We start from the raw sequence: 25,533 nt of genomic DNA on the forward strand, positions 1-25,533 counted from the left end.
TTCTATCCTGGCCGCGGCGGTCGAATTTCGATGGAGGCGAAATTCTAGAGGCCCGTGTACTGAGCGATGTCAGTGCACGTTAAAGAACAACCGGTGGTCGAAATTCCCGGAGCCCTTCACTACGGCGTCTCTCATAGCCTGAGTTGCTTTGGAACGTTAAACCCCCCTAAACCAAACCAAACCTTAATTATCACATTATGCATGTCAAGAACGCATGCAGCTCATGTTAACACTCGAGTAAAGCGCTCAAAACTCTTCTCTTGCACAGAAAAAAGTGGCAGTGGTGCAATATGCTCTTTCAAGCATATCTTCTTCGGAGGATTTGTACTTGCGCTCATAAAAACGGCTCTTAATTAGTGCGTTATTTCTGTTGTTTATGAATGAATCAAGGTCTTCAGCTAACAGAACGTCGCACATGAAGTTTATTACTTCAACTACATATGAAATAAATAAACAGTGAAGTAATAATTATAACTTTGCTGATCGGCAGGCCACTCTCAGCGCACATACGGACGCTCCTGTGTAGGGGAATATTAGGGTGAAGCTGAAATGGCACTTAAGATGAATAAGTTGTTAACTCTTAGTCAGTTCATGTCATAGCCTTGTGTGCAGTATTGTTCCGTGCTCTTTATCTGATGGTTCTATAGGCGAGAGTGTAAGTATTTATGTATACATACACACACATGCTCAGCATCACGTTAACGTGAAACTGGGGCATAAATGTGAATATGCCGCCAAAAACTGCACCGGTAGTTGGTCCATCTGGTGCAGTACGCGTGTGTTCATCGGATTTTTTTTTTTTACCACAGCCGAGATCCAGAATGATTTGTTGAATCACCCCAGTCATTTTAACATGAATTCAACATGAAAGGAATGCAGAAACTGTGTTGAGAATGCTTGACTCTAGCCCGCTGGCCACTTTCCCGTTGACTTTCTACGCTGCCTCAACAATCGACCAACGCAAGCCCTTCCTGCTCTGAACATAATTTCAAGATAGCATGTTGAGTCCACCCAGAAGAACTTCAACACGACCTCAACGAGCAATTTGTAAGGGAGTTAGCCATTGCCGTGCTTGCATCATTTCGCATTATCAGGCGCGCTATCTGCACAGCAAAGCAGGCAGAAAATCGGGGAAGCCGGAAAAGCACTGGACAGAGACGGACACAAACAGAAGCTGCGACCGAAGGAAGCGCTTCTTGCTGTTGCCTTTCCTGCTTGCGTCCGCGGGTGCACAGCGCTATTGTTTCCAGAAAATGAACGTTCATCAACCTGCTAAATTTTCAGGATTTTTACAACTAATTTCTGTGAGTCCTTTATTCGTGTGCGGCGCGTCGTCCTGCTGCCCTCTCGGTTTCCATGCTCGTATAGCGTCACTCTTTTCCGAAGACGGGGGTGAAAACCTGTAGAGCTCTTTTCTTTTTTGTAGGTGTATGGAATTGCCATGGCTAGCAATTCGCGCCCTTTGACCACATATTCATCGGACACGGCCAATAGTATTTCTTAAAAAAAGAGGAAGAAATGGGCTTGGGCGGGGCACGGAATGCGAAGCCAAGATAACTGATGGTTGTTAAGGGTAACGGAGTGGATTCCAAGAGGAGGCAAACGTAGCAGGGGGCGGCAGAAGGTTAAGGCGGGCCGATGAAATCAAGAAGCTTGCGGCCATACGGTGGGCGCATTTGGCAAGGGACAGGGTTAGTTGGAGAGACACGGGAGAGGCCTTTGCCCTGGAGTGGACATAGTCAGGCTGATGATTGATTATACAACATCGCATATTACAAAACTTAGTATGTCACCTCGGATATAAAATATTTTCGTCTGTTATCTCCGATATAACGAATCAAAGAATAACACTTCGCATATAACGAACTTTCGTGTCCGGACCTCGGATGCATCGAACTTGAGTGTTTTAACCTCAGATATAAGGAACGTTTCGCTGCTAACGCATTCAAACGATCAACCAAGAATCAGCTAATAGTTATTATTATTTTTTATCACAGTTAGTATTAATAGAATATAAAGGTTGATTAGTGCAAGGGTCTTAATCCAAATGCGCGCTGTGCCTCAAGAAGCAGCGCGGAGACAAATTGAGGCAGCTTTGGGCTGGTGACTTTCTATGTGATGGAACAGTGGCAAAGCGGAAAAGCGAGTTCTAATCAAAAAGAAAATAATTTCTTCATTTCAGATTTTTCACTGAACAAAGCTCGATTGCTTCATGGTTTAGGCTGATATTCTTTCGGGGAAACGTTGTATTTAGTTTTTCAAGCCTAACTTGGCCTGCAAGACTATTAGTGTACACTTAATTTGTTTAGCGTTGTTTTTCGCGTACTTCAAAAAAAGAAGAAAACGAAAGCAAGGAACGAAAAAAACAGCCTCGATTTTTTACTGGGCCATTTTAAATTGTTTGATCAAAATATCGGCTCCATTTTTTTTATTCATCGCTACAACGGAGCCAGTCATTATGTCACCTATCACCACTGCAAGGTGTTTCACCTAAGACTGCGCATTATTTAGAAATAGGTCTTTTGAGTTAGAAGAACGCTTTTTGAGGCGTAGCACTGCCAGCGGCGAAGTACATCAGAATGCAGGTAAAATGTGCTAACTGGCAGGCTGGTTAACTATTATTGAATAGTCAACTTTTTTAACTGCTAGCGTTAGGCTCCTTAATTATTGAGAGACGTGTAGTCCACCGCAAGCATATCGATATCCTTCTTTAGAATTTAGAGAATGCGGTTACTCTCGGGATTATGGCTCAGCATACTTTGGCTATTTCGACGAGTAACGTGCACTGGAGAGGTTACCTTGCTTGCAAACTTCTGGAAAGCGCGTGTATATATTTTGGCGTGATGTAGCCAGAATTTGTTGGGCCGCAGTGCCAAGCGTAACCGCGTTTTGGAAATTCTAAAAACTGATATGAATATTAATTACAGTGGGATACACGCCTCTCAATAAGAGCCTAACAATATTAGTTAAAACTTAACTATTTAGTATTAGTTAAGCACTCTGCTAGATAGCACGTCTTAGCTGCTTTGTTATCAACTACACGGTGGACAGTGCCATGCAGAAAAAAAAAGATCTTCTAACTCAAAAAGCCTGTTTTTAAATATTGTGCCTTTGGCAAAACACTCTGTATATATGACTGCTACATGTGAAAGAAGCCAACGGCTACAGAAACTTAAGAAAAGTTACAGTGAATGTCGTCTTTCTTGCTTTCAATGACTTTAGGCTTTTTTTTTTTGGAAAACTATGTGGAAATAAAAGTTGTACGGGCAACGCTGAGAAACTCGATGAGAGGAAAATGGGTGAGGGAACAAATGCGAGGAAAACCTCAGGGAAGCGTTGCGTCTGTGTTTTTCCTCCGCTATGTCCTGGCTGTCATTTTCCTTGAAATGATCTTTCAGCAACTGGCCCTATACTAACCCAGCGCTACTCAACTGCAGGTCACCTATTGCGGAGAAAATAAATGGAGTGCTCAGTTCAGGTAAAGGAGTTAATCTCAAAGCAGGCAAGCGTAGCAGGGTGCTGCAGGGTGTTGGGACTGGGAAGTTTGTGGAGATAAGGCGGCACAGGACATGGATATCAGAGGAACGTGTCTTAGTCTAGCTGTAGACGCAGCTGATGCTGATGATGATGCTTGTTTCATGTCCTAGCGAGCCCCTCGTCCTGTTGTCCAAATGACTGCTGTATGGTTGGGAGAGCTTACGATCGAGTAAATGCGGTGTCTTCATCTGCAGCGATGCAGACGGGGACTTGGGCGGCCACAACGGGCGACACAATAGCCGCCATTCTAGCAATGCATGTAGAGGTGCTGGAAGAGCTATGGGCCGATGCACTGAGTGGCGCTGTCCCGTGGGCTGGAATTATGTTTGGCGTCTCGCATAAAAAACAACAACAAAATAAAGACGCTGCCGAATAGTGCAAATGGCGGCGTACCGCGGAAACACTGGCGCCTAGACGTTCGTTATTTATGGTATTAGTAGCGGCTCTTGCACTGAGGGATGCATTGGCGGAGAAGCGGCGTAGTAGATAAGACGCTTGTCCCTGGCTTTGGTGATCCCAGAACTGCGTGTTGCCAGAGAGTGGGTCGTTTATGGCGCGACACGGAAATGGCAGCGCCGCTGCGGAAGCCTTGTAACGAGATGGGAGAAAACTGCATGGACGACGCCGCTGTGTCCAGCGAGAAACGAGGCGCACTCGGTTGCGACGTCTTGCACGTCAGGAAGGAATTGCGCTCGTTGCAGGGATTACGGAACAAGCGAACCTCTGATGTGCCGCAGTTCGCTACCAATCAGCCACGTGGCCGGAAACTTAACCGTCGCGCAGATAAGAGACAAGTTAAACAGATGCAGCAGCTTCAGTGGGCGCTCCTTCATTTGAAGTGATATGTAGATTTTTACAGAACTTTAATATCTGCAGGTGGTTGCGTCACCTCTCGGCAAGGAAATGAACGAAGACGCTCTGCTGCTGGTGCAAGTGATCACGGAGGGTTTCCTGGTTCCTGGTCTCTCGACGGGCCAAGGTCCTCGCCCATAAGGCGCGAGGTGGGTCAGCGCGCACAGACATCATCCGAAGTCCACTCCAACGTTGGTCTAGGCCACCTCAACTAAACCTGCCCCAGCACGGCTAGCCTCGGAGACTGCTGCACCTCTGCCTTGCATGTAAACAAACGAATACTGGACGGCCCCCGAGGGGACGGCAATCTCGGAGCCCTGCTAGGCTTCACTGCGGAGTCTGGCGTTCTAAGCTTGACGCAACCCTCCAATATCCCCCCGTTAAGTCTCAGGCCATCCTTGTTGATACAGACTCATCACTGAATGAATGTTCCTGCTGCTTGCAGGTATAGTGAGTGCCAGCCTGATTCTTATTCGAAGGAGGCTCGAATGTCTAAACCCCAGAAGACTGATTCATACACTGGGATGAGGGGTGGGGGGGATCGCCACCTTCTCCGCACCCAAAGAAAGCATTTTCTTCTCCAAAATTGAAGCAGTGGCCTCCTTCTTCGCCCTGTTTTTTAGAAGGAAGTTCAACAAAAGCACTGTGAAAAAGCATTTCCTGCATCGCCCCAACCACCTCCTCCGGGAGACGCCCAAATATGCACCCTTGCCCTGAACTGAGGGTGCATAATTACAAATTCCCCTTTTATCACCGTCGAGAACTGCCTACAAGAGGCGAGGAAATTGAAAGCTTCGTTTTGCAGTTTACGCACCAGTGAACAATGCTTACCGAATTCGTATAGATAACGCCTTGAAGGTATCACATTTGCACTGAGTCGCAAGGGGTGCCGACGAAACCTCGGACTGGGTAGATTCTCTGCAGGGAAAAACAGTGGTCCGCTCTCGCCGCATGCTATATCAGATCACAGCATTCATCGAAACAGGTACGCCGGGTGCGCAGCCTGCACGAGTCTTTCTATAGACACATCAGTCGGCGCGACCTTTTCGTGAGGGTGCAGCTATGCTTATAGTCCTTGAATTCTAAGGTCTCTTACGATTCGGATACATTCCACTCTTTCCACAAAAAGGCAATGTGTTCTCCACCCTGCATGCCCCGTCAAAGCCGATTTCTCGCTTTAGTCATACACCATGCATTGGAAGGAACCTAAATGCAGTCGCGTTTGATAGCACCTTCGTCCTTTCACCTGCCGTAAGTTGCTTAGCCGATATTGCGTCGACTGCCGAAACCAACGTGGCGGCAACGAGGCGCGACCGCAGTGGCCGCAACACACGCAGGTGTGTTGTGAAATGGTACTGCAAGTTAAGAAACCCCTGGTGGTCGAAATTGTTCCGAAGCCCTTCATTATACGCCGTGTCTTGTAGGCCACGTACAGTTCCGGTGCGTCCAAGGCGCACAGAGGACAACTTCGTGTAATTTTGTTCAGTTTGATTGCTCGGCGGTCTTTGCTTTTGTTGAGTTCTGTTCGACACCAAAAGATGCATTTATTGCGGAGCCGTTTGGTGCTGAATTGTTAAGTTTTTCACGCTACTCCATTCAGGCTCATGGCACCTATGACAACAAAAGAACCATGGACTGTAGAAGAATGGTGAGCGGGTCTAGTCGGTATGAATCGACACTGAAGAAAAAGCAGTGCACAAAACGTGACGAAGAAGAAGCGACACTGTGTACTGACCACTGCGCATGTGCTTCTTCTTCGTGACCTTTTGTGCACTGCTTTTTCTTCAATGCAGAACCATCGACCTCGTGATAAACGACTGGAAGTGGATGGATGAGTGGTCTGGCTTTTAAGATGTTCGCGTTGAAAGAAAAAAAAAAGAATCGGCCAGTTAAGTTACGGTCTGACGTGGCTAATTCAGCAAAGAGCCGTCAAAGGCATTTAAGCTTGGCTACTGCACTGGCTGTTGCTGGGTTTTTACGTTAGGCGAGCAGTGTGTACACAGATAGCAAGTGCAAGTTGCTCCTACCTTATGCTTCGTTTTAATACTGACAGTTAAGCAGGACGATATGTCTGAAACAGCTTTTCGTTGCAGAAAAAACAAGAAATGTTTGCGCAGTTCCAGTTAGCTCTGTAAAGGGACCCTGAAATGATTTTGATGTTCATATTTCAATGCTACAGATTTGTGCAGCTGGTTCTTATGAGTATTCCAGTCCAATTTAAAAGCTCTGTGTCAAATCTATAATTTCAAATAATTAAAAATAACGATGCTCGCTACCGCTTACGGAGACAAATTACCGCGCAATATTCCGCCACTACCACGATGACGTGAGCGGGTAATCTGGGCGAACCTTCTCGTTCGGCATGCCCAATTGAAGTGGGCGGGATGCGCACTTCGCGGTGCAGTCCATATCTGTGTTCTTTGTTTCTTTTTTCCTGGCGCGTCGACGTGTATATCTGAGGGGAGAGAGAAGCAGTCTCATTTTTGATTGTCGATTTCTTCGGGGTTAAGAAAATTAGCATAAAAACGTTTGCGTTGCAGTGAGGAGTGAGGGAACACTGTTCGCTCGTGCGTTTTTCTTTACCTCATTAGATACCATTTAATGATCACTTCAAGCTGGCGTGCTTCAGCGATTCTTGCATTTAATTTTAGAGCACCAGCTTCGCCTCGAGGCGAAGGTTACCGGCCTATACATAGTAGTCAAGGTTATAAAAAATTTGGTTTTTCTTGCACTTCTAGGTGAACACCTCAACCACGTCGTGAGGGAAGGAAGGAGGGAGGCAGCGAAAGAAGACAGAGATTAAGAGGTGCCGCAGTGGAAGTCTATGAAAGAACTTCGGCCACCTGGGGATATTTAACGTGCACTGATATCGCACAGCACATAGACGGCTTTTTGCGTTTCGCCTGCGTCGAAACACGGCCGCCGTAGTCGGGTTCGAACCTGGGAACTCCGGCTCAGTACCTGAGCGCCGTAACCACTGCGCCACCACGGCAGGTACTCTCACTTTTCGATGGTCCCCTCAATTACGCCATGAGGTAAGAGATGAAGGTGGGAACGAAAGAAGGCAGAGGGAAAGAGGTACCAGAGTGCAGAGCTTCGAAAAATTTTCGACTTCCCAGGGATCTTTAACATGTACTGATATCGTCAGCACACGTGGACCTTTTACGCTTCACCTCCATCGAAGCGCTGCCAACTTAATTAGGAATGAGTTAAAAGCTTTATTGTCGCATATGAATGCTCCCGGCGAAGGTGAGACCCTCAGTTCAGGACCCAGTGGCCTTTGCAAGCCCTATAACGTTTTCGATGACTTTGAACTGTTCTTCAGGCTTCGAGCACAGCAGTGCAGTGCTATATGACCAAACCTTCACCAAACCCTCCTGCGCCCTAAGGAACCATACCACCGCCACCCTCACCCATAGCGCATTCCAATTCCAGGTGGATTCTCACCCGCGGGGCCTGGAACACCTGACCACCTGGGAGGAGTGGGAGATCCTGCTACGTTCTGAACACCCGGACCGCCCGAAGGCCGCCACGGGCAGAGCTGCCGACGTCATGAACCACAGTGACATGAACGGTTGAGTGTAGTGGGGCCGTGCGGGGGCCCAGGAGCCTGCGTGCTCTAAACCCTTCTGTTTAAATAATGTTTTACTACAACCACTGCTCTGCTGTTGGTGTGTTGTTTGGTGCTCTCGATATAGCGGAAAATTATTCGCCAATGTTGTCGGACATATTTTTCTGAGTATCAGATTGGGGTACGTATTAGCGTGCAATTGGCTCCAGGCAATCGAGTGCTCTTTGCTAGAGTCTTTGTGGGGAGGGGAGAAGGTCCTCCCTAAGGTGCGCCTCCCGGTTGGTGCATGCTCGGGCATTGGCGTCGGCACTTTGGTGTCCTGGTGTCATGACCTGGTGTCCACGCGATGAAGCCCGACTTGCCGACGACCCAGCAAAGCAAAACCATGAGCCCATCAGGCTAAACGCGCGCTTCGCACGTCTACTCGGTTTAACTAAGTCAGAACCCGCTCATTTCTTTCTCGCCCTAAGTATGCGAATGGCCGTGGTGGATACGCTCCCGCTCCTTAACTTATACATACTTCTTGCGAGTCTGTAATTATTCTTGTAAAGATCTCGCCCTAGTGGGTGATGGTGAGAGCGACTGACGCTTCGTCAGCTTCGAGGATGTCGCTGCTTTTGGTCAAGGCGAAGTTGATTGGCTTACGGTGGTTACGCTAACTACCACCCTAGATATATTGTTCTATGTATGTTGTCGCGTCGACATATAGTACGTATTTTTTCCCGGCGAATTGTCTTTCATGTGCTTCCGATCTTGCCTTGCTTCTGGGCTTGCGTAATTTTGAATACATGTGCTTCGGAATCGGGCTCACCTGAGTGACTCTTTTATTTCCTTCGGCATGACCTCCGTGCTGTTGGCTTCTGTGCATGCATTCCTCATGCGCAGTATATTCAGCATGTTCCTGCTTGTGTGCGCCTGCATGAGCTTTATTTTCCGTGCATAAAAGGTGTGCCCTGATGTGCTCTTGCAGACTCTGCCCAGTTTAAGAAATTCCTCCGTCGAGAGGTTGAGCGGCAGTCCGAGAGCGCATTTGTAGGCTTTTGGTCAGGATTGCCTCTAATTGTTCCTTTTCTTGCTCTAGCGGTCTTTGGCAGGGGCCACTGCATGCAATCCTAGTTACCACGGGGGCCTGTACTAGCCTACATGTGTCCTCTTCCTTCGCACCTAGTCTTCTTTTGGAGATCCTTGCCGTCATCCTCGTGACTTGCGCTGTGGTGCTTGCTAGGTGTCTGACTGTGTGACGAGTACTGGAGTTGCACTGTATCCACATGCCAACGATCTTGACTTGCGATACTTCGCGGAGCTTCTTCCCTATGTAAATATCTATGCAGTTTCGCGGATACCCTTTTCTGTAGACTCGGATCACTTCGGATTTCGGCGGGGAGCGTATGCGTTGCCCGTGTCTGCTGTTCTCTGAAGCGGTCTAGTTTTGCTTCTAACCATCCGCGGGTCACCCAGACTGTGACGTCATCTGCGTAGATATCATGATTGACTCCTTCAAATTCTTCGAGCTTCCATGTTAAGCCAATTGTAACAATGTTAAGGAAGCATGGAGGATATCAGAGAGCCTTGCGGTGTTATTTTTTTTTTGCGGTTGCTGAAGGTGTCTGCCTGCCTCCTGTTCTAATCGTGGTAGTTCTGTTATTGAATGAACTAGCCTCGCTTCCGGCCGGAGCGCAAAATACACTGAGCACCGCTAGAGACGCACATCTGATTCATAGCGTGTTTTTACATCATAGTAATGGCTCAGTCCATTTGTCCACCCAGTGAGACATTGCTACTGCGAATTTTATTTCCTTATTATCATAGCGTTTCGAAATATTACTTGGAGGAAAAGCTGGTGCTAACCGTCTCTGTGAGTTTCTATGAAGTTTCTTAAAGACCACTTCACCCACCGCGAGAAGGCCGGGAAGACGAGGTTTCATATTTAGATTGGCTGGCGTTGGGCCAAAAATTGAAATTCTGGCCTATATCGCTACGCAAAATAGATTCGATGTTATTTACACTAGCGTATCTAGAATTACACCACTTTCGTGCGCTCGATTTTTTTTTCGTAACAGGTTATCCCCGCCCTCAAAGGTTTCGGCAAAAAAAAATATTCGATGACATCAGTGATTTCTTGCCTGGCTACAAGATCATAAAGAATAGTAAAACAGGATTAAAAAAAGAACGCATCGATCGATATTTCAAGTTCTAACTCGTTGATGTTCTGGGAAGCTACAGAAAGTTGTGGGTTCCTCAGTAGGCACAGGCCACTACCCACCGCGGGTTCGAGCTTCGCGCGAGCCAAGGGCCCCGATCAGCCGTCACCACACGCACCCTGGGGCACCGCTGCGGCGGCGTTCAACCTCTGAAGAGAGGAGAGCGGCTCGCCGCAAGAAACAGGCCTCCAAGTTCACGAAGGAGACGTTTATTGACGCCGTCCCCCAGCGGTACATACACACACTCAACAGTCACCCCGTCCCGGGGCGCGCTCAGAGCAAGGCTCCGGTGCGCGCTCGGGGCAACAAGAGAAATGCGCGCCGCTAGCACGCCGCTGCAGGAGATTGTCCCCGCGGCAGTGCTGTGATCTCTCTCGTGTCGGCCGATGGGCCGTTTGCGAGAGAGAGTGGGCAGTCAACGCAAGGTGCGCCTGTCAGAGGTCGTTGGACCCCTGGACAGGCTCGAGCCGCGGCGGATCAAGGACCCACGCTGGCGAGCTCGAGTATGAACTGGTCCGAACGGCAGAGGCCGGCCCGGACGAACAGTAACGTACGCACCTTACGCTGTCTCGGAGGGATCTCCTCTCTCCGGGCCCCGCTCGGAAGGTCGCGTGACCACCCCAAACGGGTCCCGAATTCCCGCCAAAAGTCACCAATGGCAAAGGCCCTTGGGAAGCCGAGGGCGGAGCTGCGGCCGAATGACAGCGATTAGCCACCAGCCGTCTCTCCGCCGCCCGAGGCGGGAGAAAGGGAAAGAGAGCGACGCGGGATGCCGCGCAGACGCCACGGCGGGAATCTAGCAGGCTTCCCACAAAGTGTAACATGGAAACTTATTTGTTAAGTGATAGTAATACGGCATATGAAACATTCTGGCGTGAGTTTTCCAAAGCGAATGATGCTAGTTTTACTAATAATGTTGCTAAGCAGATAAGTAAATGCCGTAAGCCATGGGTCACGAAGGGCATACGTGATCAGATACATAAAAAAGTCTTTTTGAGAAATACATTAAAACTAAGGGCTGTAGTATGTCTCAACATTTCAAGCGTCGACGAAACATGCTTGTTAGTGTATTTAAAAGACCATACTATTTTCATTTATTTTCTAATTGCATGCATCGTACTGAACTAATTTATAACCTGCAAGAAGATAACCTGAGTAATCACTTGGTGGAAACCAAAACGGTGGAGGCTATTACACCCAACGGTGTAACAGTATCAGACAAGCCATTAGCAAACCTCTTCAATTGTTTCTTCACCAAGCAGTTTAGAGATAGGAAACCTATTCAAAATAGTTCGCAAGCAAGAAACAATCCGTGTAATTCTACGCAGTGTCTTTAACACCTAAAAACGAGGAGGTAATCACAACTCAGCTGAAGCTAAATAGCAGCAGTGTGTGTGACGCCGAAGAGCTCCAAATAATGCCGATAAACTATGTCATTGACATGATAGGGCAGGCCCTGACACACATATATAGTTTAATTATAGAAACTGGTGTGTTCTCGAGACGAATGCAGAACGCAATAGTTATTTAGTATTTAAAGCCGGTGACAATATTCGAGGAACATTGGGCCGATATCAATTTACCCGTTTTTTCCAAGCCAACTGAAAACCTTCTTCAATCCAGACTAGACTATCACAATATTAATACTAAGCAATTATCAACATGGATTTCGAAAAGGCAGTTCGACTAAAACTGTGCTACTAAAACAAGAAAAAGCAATCCTCGAAAACTTCATAGACACCATTAGAAATTTATGTGGATTTATCTAAGGCATTTGATTCTTTGAACCACGAAGTCCTACTCACTAAATTACTCTTGTATGAAATGTGTGGAGTTGCTTTTGACCCTACGGCTTCTTACCTGAAGCGCCGCCAAGAATACTTACCGGTCGGTAATTTCTGATCCCATTATACAAGCATTAAGTAGTATGTAACGGTCAAGTAGTATGTAACGGTCACTTTAATTTACAATGTGCATAAATATCGCTTTGCATTTTAATCATCCATATGTTTTCTTCATAAATTATGCTCGTGACACAACTCTTGATAACAGGAAAGACTACGGCAGTCATTGAAAGAATAAATAAGCAAGTTTTACCTAATTTTCTTGAATTTCCAATTGAAAATTCTCTTTACATAGACAATGTGAAGACTAACGCTGTGCTTTACCCGCCGAAATCAAGAAAATACATCATCATCATCATAATTAAAATACATCATCATCATCATCATTATTATAACCATAATCATCATCAAAATACATCATCATCATCATCAAAATACATCATGACTACGGCAGTCATTAAAATAATAAATAAGCAAGTTTTACCTAATTTTCTTGAATTTCCAATTGAAAATTCTCTTTAGACAATGCGAAGACTAACGCTGCGCTTTACCCGCCGAAATCAAGAAAATACATCATCATCATCATCAAAATACATCATCGAGAAAATACATATATCACTGGGTGCAGAAACTTCTAGAGGATTAGACCTATTCGATACAGTTAGAGTGCTAAGCGTTGAATTTTCAAATACACTAAATTGGAATATTCATGTCAATGAAATCCACAAGAAGCTTTGCAAAGATTGTGGTACATTAAATAACAGTCGCAATTTGTTACCTCAACATGTACAGATTTTGCTTTATAACGCCCTCTTTCTTCGCCACCTTACCTATTGTAGTTTGATTTGGGAGCAACCACACATACAAACATTGACATATTAGGACGATTACAATAGAATGTGACGAGGATCATTGCTAGTGCACGATTTGCTTCACACACGCAGGGAATATTTGGTAAACCAAACAATTTATACCAAACCCATTACTACAGACCTACTGCACAGCGAATAAGAAGCTGAATTTATTGTATTTATTATCACAATTAGGCTTCAAACTTAATACGTACACCACTCGTTTTACGAACAAGTGGTACACTCCAGCATCCCAAAATAATTGCGCATTGGAATCTTTAAGATTCAATCTTCCAATTATGTTAAATAAGTTAAGTAACTCTGGTGGACACAGGGGCGCAACAAAAACACACGGACATAGAAGTAGACAGGGACGAGCCCAAATACAAGTACTTCTAAGTAACTCTGAGATGGATGTTTGTCGCCTTTAAGAAAGGCTTGGAGATTTTTGTCTTGTGATGTAATTTTTCGATGCTATCGCATTTTCTCTTCAAAATTCATGTTTCTGTGTGCCATTTCCTCAAGTACAAAATATGCAGAGAGCTTCCGGGTGTTCCTATTTCTCTATAGATTTTTCCCCTACGTTCATGCTTATGCTGACATATCTGTTATTACTCTTCGTCGTTTTTTGCTGTTTAGTGAGCCATACCAGCAGCGCAATTTATGCTTAGCGCAATTTACGCTTAGTTATGCGGCATTTAGTTTTACACTAGAAAGACAGTTAAGTACATCATTCGTGTGAGATCAGCACATTTTGACTAGTATTTGTTTCTGTCTCTCTTTTTTTCATCAAATTGACTGATATTATGTTTAATGTGATGCCAACGGTTGGCGTAGATGTAGGGGCAGCCGCCTTCCCGACCTGCCCCTTACATCAGCTTTTTGCGACGGCCTCATTTTTATCTAAAGGAAAATAGAGATTTGGTTAAACAGGCTGTGACGTAGACGAGCTCTCCGTGGCTTCTGCATACTTCTGTGACGTTCCTTGTGTGTGCTACGAGGTTCCGCGTTCGACGGCGCGGCGTAGACGGAGACCCAGACGACAGCGGCGTCATCAATTACCCAGCCATGCTCTTTGAGAGTGACGACCAGAACGAAGGGGTTTAAGCCCAACCGGACCCAACCGGACCCGCCGCCGCCGCCGCGGGGAAACGGGCTTTATCCTTCCATATGGCCGTGGCGGTTCCAGGGGCGGCCTCGTTTCGGCGGGCCTGGCCCCTCCCGAGCATCCCAGGACAAGGGACCACTTTCCCGGCCGATGACCCGCGGGAACTGTCAGCGGGCCAGAGCGCGCCTTACCTTGAGGAGCGAGTGTCAGTTGATGGATGGAGAACGGAGGCCGGTGGCCCGCGGGAACTGCTGTCAGCGGGCCAGAGCGCGCCTTACCACAGCCGACGCTATGCGCTACCTCGAAGACAACCTTCTTTCCCTCGGACTCAACACGTGAGGGGGGCGAGACCATAAGTGCGGTGGTATGTTTGTGCGCCCAAGTGAAAGCCCTAGCCCCCTCCTTCCCCTCCGGCGTGGGCGTCCTCACCCTAGGGAGTGTGGGGAGAAGAGGATATAAAAATCGACAAGCAGTACGGAAGAAGGACGCTCAGGACGACATCGTTCGCCAAGAGGGCCTTCAGCGCCGAAGCCCGACGGCGTGCAGCTTCTGCCAGCAACCGTTCCAGCTCAACTCCGGAGCCGCTCCATCGTCCCCATGAAGTCGTCGGCACGTAAACTCGGACGCCCCAGCCTCTGATGTATAATCTTAATCATGTGTAATTATTGAATATATCTGTTTGTTTAAACTGAGCCATACGGTGTGTCTTTGCCTCTCCGTCCCGTGTGGACCTGCGCATTATGGGCGGTCATCACACTGGTGTCAGAAGTGGGGTCTCAAAAGCAAATGTCCTCTGAATGCTGCGACATTCGTGACTTCAAAATTGTAATCAAAAGGGAATCACGGGACTGATTGTGGGACTCTTACTCCCCATTTGAGAGGCTTGAGGCACCGGAGGGCTTGAGAAAAAAAAATGTCTGTTGTGATGACCCCCATAATGCGCAGGTCCACACGGGACGGAGAGGCAAAGAGACACCGTATGGCTCAGTTTAAACAAACAGGTATATTCAATAATTACACATGATTAAGATTATACATCAGAGGCTGGGGCGTCCGAGCTTACGTGCCGACGACTTCATGGGGGCGATGGAGTGGCTCCGGAGTTGGGCTCGAGCGGTTGCTGGCAGAAGCTGCACGCCGACGGGCTTCGGCGCTGAAGGCCCTCTTGGCGAACGATGTCGTCCTGAGCGTGCTTGCAGTAGAACTTCGATAGTCGTCCGTTTCTTCGAGGATGGTTCACAAACCCTTCCTCTAGTGTCGTTCGGCTTGGAAGATGAACAGGAGGCGAGCTTGTAGATGATGACAGCAGAACATAATTTTTCAACATACATATACAGAGAGTTAAACTGGAAAAAGCAGAACTGAATTTACAAAAGAACAAACTTTGCACTACTTTACTCATCGACCGGGCAGGTTAGTGCCTAAGTAGCATCACATTACATGCTAAGCATGGAGCCCCAGCTCAGACTGGACTGCATCCGTTTACATGTGCTTTTAAGCACTTGATTAACAAAGGACTAAGGGCGGTCATTTCCAGTGGCCCGCCCAAAGCATCAATTCTCCAATCCAAAATAACATGCGAGATGGGGACCACCCCTTTGGGTTGGGCTTAGCCTCGAACCCAGAGTCTGTTAACAATACAAACTAAATAAACAACAAAAACGCCACCACTCTCTCTCAAGTGAGAGTATACACAGGCTCTCTCTTCGGAGCTAATTCACTAGCGCCTGTCTTTCCACATTCTTGGCGAGTACTGCCTGTCCGCCATGACAGGTGTCCGTCGCGGCCCTTCTGGGAAGCTGTGGGTGCCTTCCCGGCGATAGCCCACGACAAAGGGGGGGGGGGGAGGGAAAGAATGTCGTCTTCGCGGTTTCGCATAGCGTCGGCTGTGGTACGGCGCGCTCTGGCCCGCTGACAGCTCCCTTGTCCTGGAATGTAACCGGAAATTGGGGAGGATAAAGCCTGTTTCCCCGGGGCGGCGGCGGGACCGGTTGTTCTGGTCGTCACTCAAAGAGCATGGCTGGGTAATTGATGATGCCGCTGTCACGGGTCTCCGTCTACGCCGCGCCGTCGAACGTGGATCCTCGTAGCACACACGGAATGTCACACTCGCTCACCCTCCAGAAGAATGTTCTCCGAACATTTGAGTCCACGCAGCTCCCCTTGTCTTTCTGAATCGCCTCGCACAGTGCGTCCGACAAAACACTTTTCGCTGCACTCAACACCACTGCACAACACCATATGCCTCCGCTGTCAATACTGGCGTCTCCAGGGGCAGCACTGATCTTCTTTTACAGATAAACATGAAACTCAGCACCCAAGCCTCTCCTTTCTAGTCCAAACTGGACGAAATAAATTTACCACAGTTACAAAGGAGCTCCCACTTCTAGCACGATCACGGCACAGACAAAAATATAGATAACGAAAGGAAGTAGGGCAGGTTCTGCATGCGCTCCGCATGCTCTCCAGTGCAGGTGTTACTTAATGACAGAAAGGTTTAACTACCAACTCCGATAACTTAACACATAAGCACATAGCAATGTTATGAGCTGCGGCATTACACAATTTTAACCAGTTCACAACTCCGCTCTGTTTACGCCATTAGTCCGACTTAGCTTTCCGATTTCGCAGCGGATATCGGCCTTCATGAGTCATACTAAGTAAGTCTGTGCCCCTTTGTCTGCTTTGGGACTCGCGAGGGCTCGTGGCAGGAGCCTCTCCTGGCGTTATCTGCGCGGCAACCTCGCGCGCTTCTTCTTCTAGCAATGCATGAAGTAAATCCGGTGGCATTCCGGCCGTCACCTCGGGCGCCTGCCGAACAAATGCAGGAGAGGGCGTTTCTTGCGAACTATCTGCGCGCTCCGCTTCACTTCTGTCCCCATCAAAATCCGCGCTTTCCCTTTCCTCATTTCGTGAATACTGAACCGGTGCCGACTTGAGGCGATTTGCGTGTATCCTTATCAAACGCCGGTTCACGTCTCGGACTCTGAAGTTTACCGGAGAAAGCTTCTCGACAACCTCGCACGGTCCTCTCCACTTCGTCTGGAACTTACGAGCTAGCCCAATCTGCCTTTGGCAGTTTTCAATGTACACGCTGTCCCCCACATCAAACGGCGCGTCTCTAGCACTGCGATCGTGCACCTCCTTCCTGCGCTTCGCCGCTTTCTTTAAGGACTCCTTTGCGATGTCCCTCGCCACTTGCAAGCGCGATTCTAGCTCAACCTTATAGTCGTCCAGTGAAGCGTATGGGACACGACGGGGGCCCTCTGGCACTTCACTAGGCTGGTCCGGGTCTCGGCCGTAGAGAAGAAAGAATGGCGATTCGCCCGTGCTCTCGTGTGCTGCGGAATTGTAGGCAAACATTGCATACGGGAGCCACAAGTCCCAGTCCCGCTGGTCGCGCGAAACAAAATGCGACAGGAACCCGGCCACGGTTTGGTTCAGTCGCTCCACCGCGCCGTTGCAAGCCGGATGGTACGGTGTTGTCTGCTTCTTAGCGATCTTAAGCAGCTCGCAAACTCTCCTCATTAGCTGCGACACGAAGTTCGTTCCCGATCTGTCAAGAGTTGCCTCGGCGGTCCATGTCGGAGCACGATCTGTTCGACAAATGCTCTTGCAACCGTGTCTGCCTTCTGATCTGGGAGTGCTACCGCTTCCGCGTATTTTGAAAGGTGGTCGACAAATACTAAAATGTACTTGTTTCCGGAAGTGGTCGTGGGCAATGGGCCCATTATGTCCATACCTGTCCGCTCGAAGGGAGCCGAAACCTCAGGGAACGGCTGAATTGGAGCTGGTCTTCGTCCCTTGGGTGTTTTTCTTTCGAGACAGGAATGACACTTCGCACAGTAGTCTCTAACATCCTGTCGCATGCCACTCCAAAAGTACAAACGCTCCACACGCCTGCGTGTCTTCGCTACGCCAAAATGACCGGCGCATGGCGCATCGTGAAACGCGCGAAGAACCCTTTCTGTCCACGACCGAGGTATGACGACTCTCTCCCAAGCGGTTTTCTCTGGTCTCCCTTTCCTGGTTGGCCTCGTGCGCCGACACAGGGTGCCGTCTTTGTCAATGAAATAACCTAGCTGTTCGGGATGAGACGGTGCGCCCTCTAAGCTTTCGATTATTCGCTTCAGGTCAGGATCTTTGCACTGCTCTGTGCGTAATTCGGCGGGGTCGACTACGGGGACAAACTCTTCTATAGCTGCCACGGCAGCTGTGCGGCTGAGTGCATCAGCATTCAGATGTGTCTTTTCTGACTTGTGCTCAACTTCAAAGCAGTATTCCTGCAGGTGTAGATTCCATCTAGCGAGTCGCGAGCTAGGGTCCCTGACACTCATCACCCATTTCAGAGGATGGCAGTCTGTGACTAGCTTGAATTTGCGGCCGTAAAGGTAGCATCTGAAGTGCTTTACTGCCCAGACAACGGCGAGGCACTCCCTTTCCGTAGCTCCGTACTTTTGCTCTGTGGGGCTCAACTGTCGGCTAGCAAAAGCAACGGGATGTTCTTTGCCCTCGATAACCTGAGATAGCACGGCAACAACTGCGAACTTTGACGCATCTGTGGCCATAACGAAGGGCAAACTAAAATCCGGGTGGCGTAACAGCGGTGCACTCATTAGCTTCCTTTTCAGGGCCCCAAAAGCATTCTCCGCCTTTTCGTCCCAACGAAAGGCGACATTTTTGGCTGTTAAGGCGGTGAGCGGCTTAGCGAGCTTGGCGAACTCCTCTATGTGCCTTCGGTAGTAACCGGTCAGGCCGAGAAACTGCCGGACCTGGCGGACGCTAGTCGGGGATGGAAAATCCGAGACACACCTTAGTTTCTCAGGGTCCGGTCGCACGCCGTCAGCTGAAACAACGTGCCCGAGGTATTTCACCTCGTTTTTGAGGAATTGGCACTTAGAGGGCTTCAGTTTGAGACCCGCTGCTCTTAGTCGCACCAAAACCTGCTCAATATCGCGCAAATGGTTATCAAAACTGCCACTGTATATGATAATGTCATCCATATACACGAAGCACAGCCTCCCCAGAAAACCTGCCAGGATAACATCAGCGGTTCTCTGCCAGACAGCAGGGCTGTTGGCCAGACCCATCGGCATTCTTTTCCATTCATAGTGCCCTGAGGGCGTGTTGAATGCCGTTTTCTCGGCATCTGCCGGATCCATTGCTATCTGCCAGAATCCCGCCGCCATGTCCACTACCGTGAAGTACCTGGCAGAGCCCAGCTGAGAAAGCGTCTCCTGTATATTGGGGATGGGGTATGGATCGATGCGAGTTACGGCATTTAGTTTGCGGTAGTCCACTACCAATCGATACGAGCCATCTGGCTTTTCCACCAATAGTGCTGGTGCTCCCCAGGGTGACTTTGAGTGTTCGACAATGCCGCGATCAATCAGGTCCTGCACCTGCCGCTCCATCTCCTCACGTTGGGAGTAAGGAATCCTGTACGCACGCTGGTAAACGGGCGATGAAGTGCCGGTTTCTATCCTGTGCTTTATAACGCCACAGCAGCCCAAATCCAGGTTGGACGCGGCGAATACCTCCGAGTAGTCGTTCAGCAAACCAGCCAGAGCCTCCCTCTCCCTGGATTTTACGTGAGAAAGATCGAACGACACCTTTGGAGCAGCCGAAGGACTAGCATGCTCTACAGTTGCGAGTACCGTATCGGTGGGCTCACGTTGCTCTATCGCAGAGGTGAAGAAAGCCAATGTTTTGTTCTTGGGAAGGCTCAGTGGCTGCTGGCTACAGTTAACCACCCGTAGGGGCACTCTGTGGGCGTCATTAACTGTCACGAGGCACGCGGCTGCCTTCAGGCCATTGCTGAGAGAGTCGACCGGCTCAAGCACTCCCACGGCGCCGCCCTCTACATCTGAAGGCACAAACGCGTACAAAATGTGCTCCGACCAAGGAAGGACGACCGCCTCATCGACCAGCCTGACGGCAACCCGCGAATATACCTTCTCCAATGATCCCACTGTTTGACGGGTGTCAATATCGGTAATGCGAATCTCAGCCCCTCTCCTGTTCAAAAACGGAACTTTTGAGCCGCCCGCATTAACCTCTTCCTCAGAGAATGAGACTACTACCTTCCCTTTTCTCAAAAAATCCTGCCCTAATATACCTGACACTCCGTTTGGCAGAGACACCGTGTCCGGGCATACGTAGCAGGGGTGCTCCAATGCAATTCCGCCGAGAGAAAAGTGTAACCGGTAGAGTCCCCTTATGCCAAGAGGATCCCCCGTTATGCCTACAAATTTGGTTGCCATACCACCCGACGCTTCCAACACCTCGCGGTCCCCCTTCCTTCGAAGCGTGTTAAAACTGCTCTCCTTAAGCAATGCCACATTTGACCCCGTATCTATCAACAATTCCATGCAGCAACCATTTAACTTGCAACGCACAACAGGGCATGCCTCGTCGGCAACACAAACTACCACCACCTCATCATCCACTGCTCCCTCCCCACGCTCCTCAGGCTGGGGAGGACTAACTAGTTTTTTGTCTCGGTATCTGGAGCCCCGCTGTCGGCTTGCTTAGGGCGTGTCTCGGCTGCTTCTCTTTGTGGCTCCCCACGGCGCACGTTTTGGCAGAACCTGGCGATGTGTCCGCGACCCTGGCAAGCGAAGCATACGATTTCCTCAAAATCTCGCATACCGCGCCTGTAGCTTTGTGGCGGTCTCCGGTTTCCAGCGAATGGGCGCTGTTGAGCGCGCGCTTCAACCTGGCGTTCTACCTGCTGAGTTAGCAGCTGTTCCAAGCGATCTAACCGCTCTGTCAAGAGAGCAACCTCAGGGTTGAGCACCGCTCTCTCTATGACGCGTACTCTCGCTGCGGCTGTCGTTAACGCCTCATTTCGTTCCTCATCCAATGCGGCCTCCACGGCTTGGTCGAAATTGCTCGGCTTGCGCGAGAGCACGAACCGGCGCACGGGGTCTTGCAGACCAGCCACGAACAAAGCGGTCATTTCCTCTTTAAGTATATCCTCCGCGTATTTCTTCCTTAGCTGGTCTCTTTCCTCCTCCCTGCTTAACGTATCGCGTGCTAGGCGCTGAAGCCGCGACGCAAATGTTCGCACGTCCTCCCCTACCATCTGTCCTGCGTCACGGAACCTCTGTACCCGCACGTGACGTGGTTCAGTGTCGAAATGCTCAAACGCGAGCTTCTTAAATTCCGCAAATGATTTTGTGGATTTTACTTTTTCGTCTCGCCAGGCAAAATCATGAGCAGCTCCTGCCATCTTACACCTCGCCATTCCCAGCATTTGAGCATCGGACCATCCCCCCATTTTCCCAATCTCTTCTAGCATGGAAAAGAAATCGCAGATTGGAACCCCTGTCTTATCTCCCGTAAACGTCGGAATGACGCTTCCTAATGCCAGCATGCTTGCTCCGAGCGACGGCTGTGGAGTGGGAGCTCCCTCAGATACAGTCATTTTTTTTTTCCAAGCCCTCCAGTGCCTCAAGCCTCTCAAATGGGGGTAAAAGTCCCACAATCAGTCCCGTGATTCCCTTTTGATTACAATTTTGAAGTCATGAATGTCACAGCATTCAGAGGACATTTGCTTTTGAGACCCCACTTCTGACACCAGTGTGATGACCCCCATAATGCGCAGGTCCACACGGGACGGAGAGGCAAAGAGACACCGTATGGCTCAGTTTAAACAAACAGGTATATTCAATAATTACACATGATTAAGATTATACATCAGAGGCTGGGGCGTCCGAGCTTACGTGCCGACGACTTCATGGGGGCGATGGAGTGGCTCCGGAGTTGGGCTCGAGCGGTTGCTGGCAGAAGCTGCACGCCGACGGGCTTCGGCGCTGAAGGCCCTCTTGGCGAACGATGTCGTCCTGAGCGTGCTTGCAGTAGAATTTCGATAGTCGTCCGTTTCTTCGAGGATGGTTCACAAACCCTTCCTCTAGTGTCGTTCGGCTTGGAAGATGAACAGGAGGCGAGCTTGTAGATGATGACAGCAGAACATAATTTTTCAACATACATATACAGAGAGTTAAACTGGAAAAAGCAGAACTGAATTTACAAAAGAACAAACTTTGCACTACTTTACTCATCGACCGGGCAGGTTAGTGCCTAAGTAGCATCACATTATATGCTAAGCATGGAGCCCCAGCTCAGACTGGACTGCATCCGTTTACATGTGCTTTTAAGCACTTGATTAACAAAGGAATAAGGGCGGTCATTTCCAGTGGCCCGCCCAAAGCATCAATTCTCCAATCCAAAATAACATGCGAGATGGGGACCACCCCTTTGGGTTGGGCTTAGCCTCGAACCCAGAGTCTGTTAACAATACAAACTAAATAAACAACAAAAACGCCACCACTCTCTCTCAAGTGAGAGTATACACAGGCTCTCTCTTCGGAGCTAATTCACTAGCGCCTGTCTTTCCACATTCTTGGCGAGTACTGCCTGTCCGCCATGACAGGTGTCCGTCGCGGCCCTTCTGGGAAGCTGTGGGTGCCTTCCCGGCGATAGCCCACGACAAAGGGGGGGGGGGGGGAGGGAAAGAATGTCGTCTTCGCGGTTTCGCATAGCGTCGGCTGTGGTACGGCGCGCTCTGGCCCGCTGACAGCTCCCTTGTCCTGGAATGTAACCGGAAATTGGGGAGGATAAAGCCTGTTTCCCCGGGGCGGCGGCGGGACCGGTTTTTCTGGTCGTCACTCAAAGAGCATGGCTGGGTAATTGATAATGCCGCTGTCACGGGTCTCCGTCTACGCCGCGCCGTCGAACGTGGATCCTCGTAGCACACACGGAATGTCACACTGTATCTGAGGGAGCTCCCACTCCACAGCCGTCGCTCGGAGCAAGCATGCTGGCATTAGGAAGCGTCATTCCGACGTTTACGGGAGATAAGACAGGGGTTCCAATCTGCGATTTCTTTTACATGCTAGAAGAGATTGGGAAAATGGGGGGATGGTCCGATGCTCAAATGCTGGGAATGGCGAGGTGTAAGATGGCAGGAGCTGCTCATGATTTTGCATGGCGAGACGAAAAGGTAAAATCCACAAAATCATTTGCGGAATTTAAGAAGCTCGCGTTTGAGCATTTCGACACTGAACCACGTCACGTGCGGTACAGAGGTTCCGTGACGCCGGACAGATGGTAGGGGAGGACGTGCGAACGTCTGCGTCGCGGCTTCAGCGCTTAGCGCGCGATACGTTAAGCAGGGAGGAGGAAGGAGACCAGCTAAAGAAGAAATACGCGGAGGATATACTTAAAGAGGAAATGACCGCTTTGTTCGTGGCTGGTCTGCAAGACCCCGTGCGCCGGTTCGTGCTCTCGCGCAAGCCGAGCAATTTCGACCAAGCCGTGGAGGCCGCATTGGATGAGGAACAAAATGAGGCGTTAACGACAGCCGCAGCGAGAGTACGCGTCATAGAGAGAGCGGTGCTCAACCCTGAGGTTTCTCTTTGACAGAGCGGTTAGATCGCTTAGAACAGCTGCTATCTCAGCAGGTAGAACGCCAGGTTGAAGCGCGCGCTCAACAGCGCCCATTCGCTGGAAACCGGAGACCGCCACAAAGCTACAGGCGCGGTATGCGAGATTTTGAAGAAATCGTATGCTTCGCTTGCCAGGGTCGCGGACACATCGCCAGGTTCTGCCAAAACGTGCGCCGTGGGGAGCCACAAAGAGAAGCAGGCGAGACACGCCCTAAGCAAGCCTACAGCGGGGCTCCAGATACCGAGACAAAAAACTAGTTAGTCCTCCCCAGCCTGAGGAGCGTGGGGAGGGAGCAGTGGATGATGAGGTGGTGGTAGTTTGTGTGGGCGACGAGGCATGCCCTGTTGTGCGTTGCAAGTTAAATGGTTGTTGCATGGAATTGTTGATAGATACGGGGTCAAAGGTGACATTGTTTAAGGCGAGCAGTTTTAACACGCTTCGACGGAAGGGGGACCGCGAGGTGTTGGAAGCGTCTGGTGGTATGGCAACCAAATTTGTAGGCATAACGGGGGATCCTCTTGGCATAAGTGGACTCTACCGGTTACACTTCTCTCTCGGCGGAATTGCATTGGAGCACCCCTGCTACGTATGCCCGGACACGGTGTCACTGCCAAACGGAGTGTCAGGTATATTAGGGCAGGATTTTTTGAGAAAAGGGAAGGTAGTAGTCTCATTCTCTGAGGAAGAGGTTAATGCGGGCGGCTCAAAAGTTCCGTTTTTGAACAGGAGAGGGGCTGAGATTCGCATTACCGATATTGACACCCGTCAAACAGTGGGATCATTGGAGAAGGTATATTCGCGGGTTGCCGTCAGGCTGGTCGATGAGGCGGTCGTCCTTCCTTGGTCGGAGCACATTTTGTACGCGTTTTTGCCTTCAGATGTAGAGAGCGGCGCCGTGGGAGTGCTTGAGCCGGTCGACTCTCTCGGCAATGGCCTGAAGGCAGCCGCGTGCCTCGTGACAGTTAAGGACGCCCACAGAGTGCCCCTACGGGTGGTTAACTGTAGCCAGCAGCCACTGAGCCTTCCCAAGAACAAAACATTGGCTTTCTTCACCTCTGCGATAGAGAAACGTGAGCCCACCGATACGGTACTCGCAACTGTAGAGCATGCTAGTCCTTCGGCTGCTCCAAAGGTGTCGTTTGATCTTTCTCACGTAAAATCCAGGGAGAGGGAGGCTCTGGCTGGTTTGCTGAACGACTACTCGGAGGTATTCGCCGCGTCCAACCTGGATTTGGGCTGCTGTGGCGTTATAAAGCACAGGATAGAAACCGGCACTTCATCGCCCGTTTACCAGTGTGCGTACAGGATTCCTTACTCCCAACGTGAGGAGATGGAGCGGCAGGTGCAGGACCTGATTGGTCGCGGCATTGTAGAACACTCAAAGTCACCCTGGGGAGCACCAGCACTATTGGTGGAAAAGCCAGATGGCTCGTATCGATTGGAAGTGGACTACCGCAAACTAAATGCCGTAACTCGCATCGATCCATACCCCATCCCCAATATGCAGGAGACGCTTTCTCAGCTGGGCTCTGCCAGGTACTTCACGGTAGTGGACATGGCGGCGGGATTCTGGCAGATAGCAATGGATCCGGCAGATGCCGAGAAAACGGCATTCAACACGCCCTCAGGGCACTATGAATGGAAAAGAATGCCGATGGGTCTGGCCAACAGCCCTGCTGTCTGGCAGAGAACCGCGGATGTTATCCTGGCAGGTCTTCTGGGGAGGCTGTGCTTCGTGTATATGGATGACATAATCATATACAGTGACAGTTTTGAGAACCATTTGCGCAATATTGAGCAGGTTTTGGTGCGACTAAGAGGAGCAGGTCTCAAGCTGAAGCCCTCTAAGTGCCAATTCCTCAAAAACGAGGTGAAATACCTCGGGCACGTCGTTTCAGCTGACGGCGTGCGACCGGACCCTGAGAAACTAAGGTGTGTCTCGGATTTTCCATCCCCGACTAGCGTCCGCCAGGTCCGGCAGTTTCTCGACCTGATCGGTTACTACCGAAGGCACATAGAGGAGTTCGCCAAGCTCGCTAAGCCGCTCACCGCCTTAACAGCCAAAAATATCGCCTTTCGCTGGGACGAAAATGCGGAGGATGCTTTTGGGGCCCTG

This window comes from Amblyomma americanum, unplaced genomic scaffold (genome assembly GCF_052857255.1).
Source record: "Amblyomma americanum isolate KBUSLIRL-KWMA unplaced genomic scaffold, ASM5285725v1 scaffold_95, whole genome shotgun sequence".
In the NCBI taxonomy this organism is placed as follows: Eukaryota; Metazoa; Arthropoda; class Arachnida; order Ixodida; family Ixodidae; genus Amblyomma; species Amblyomma americanum.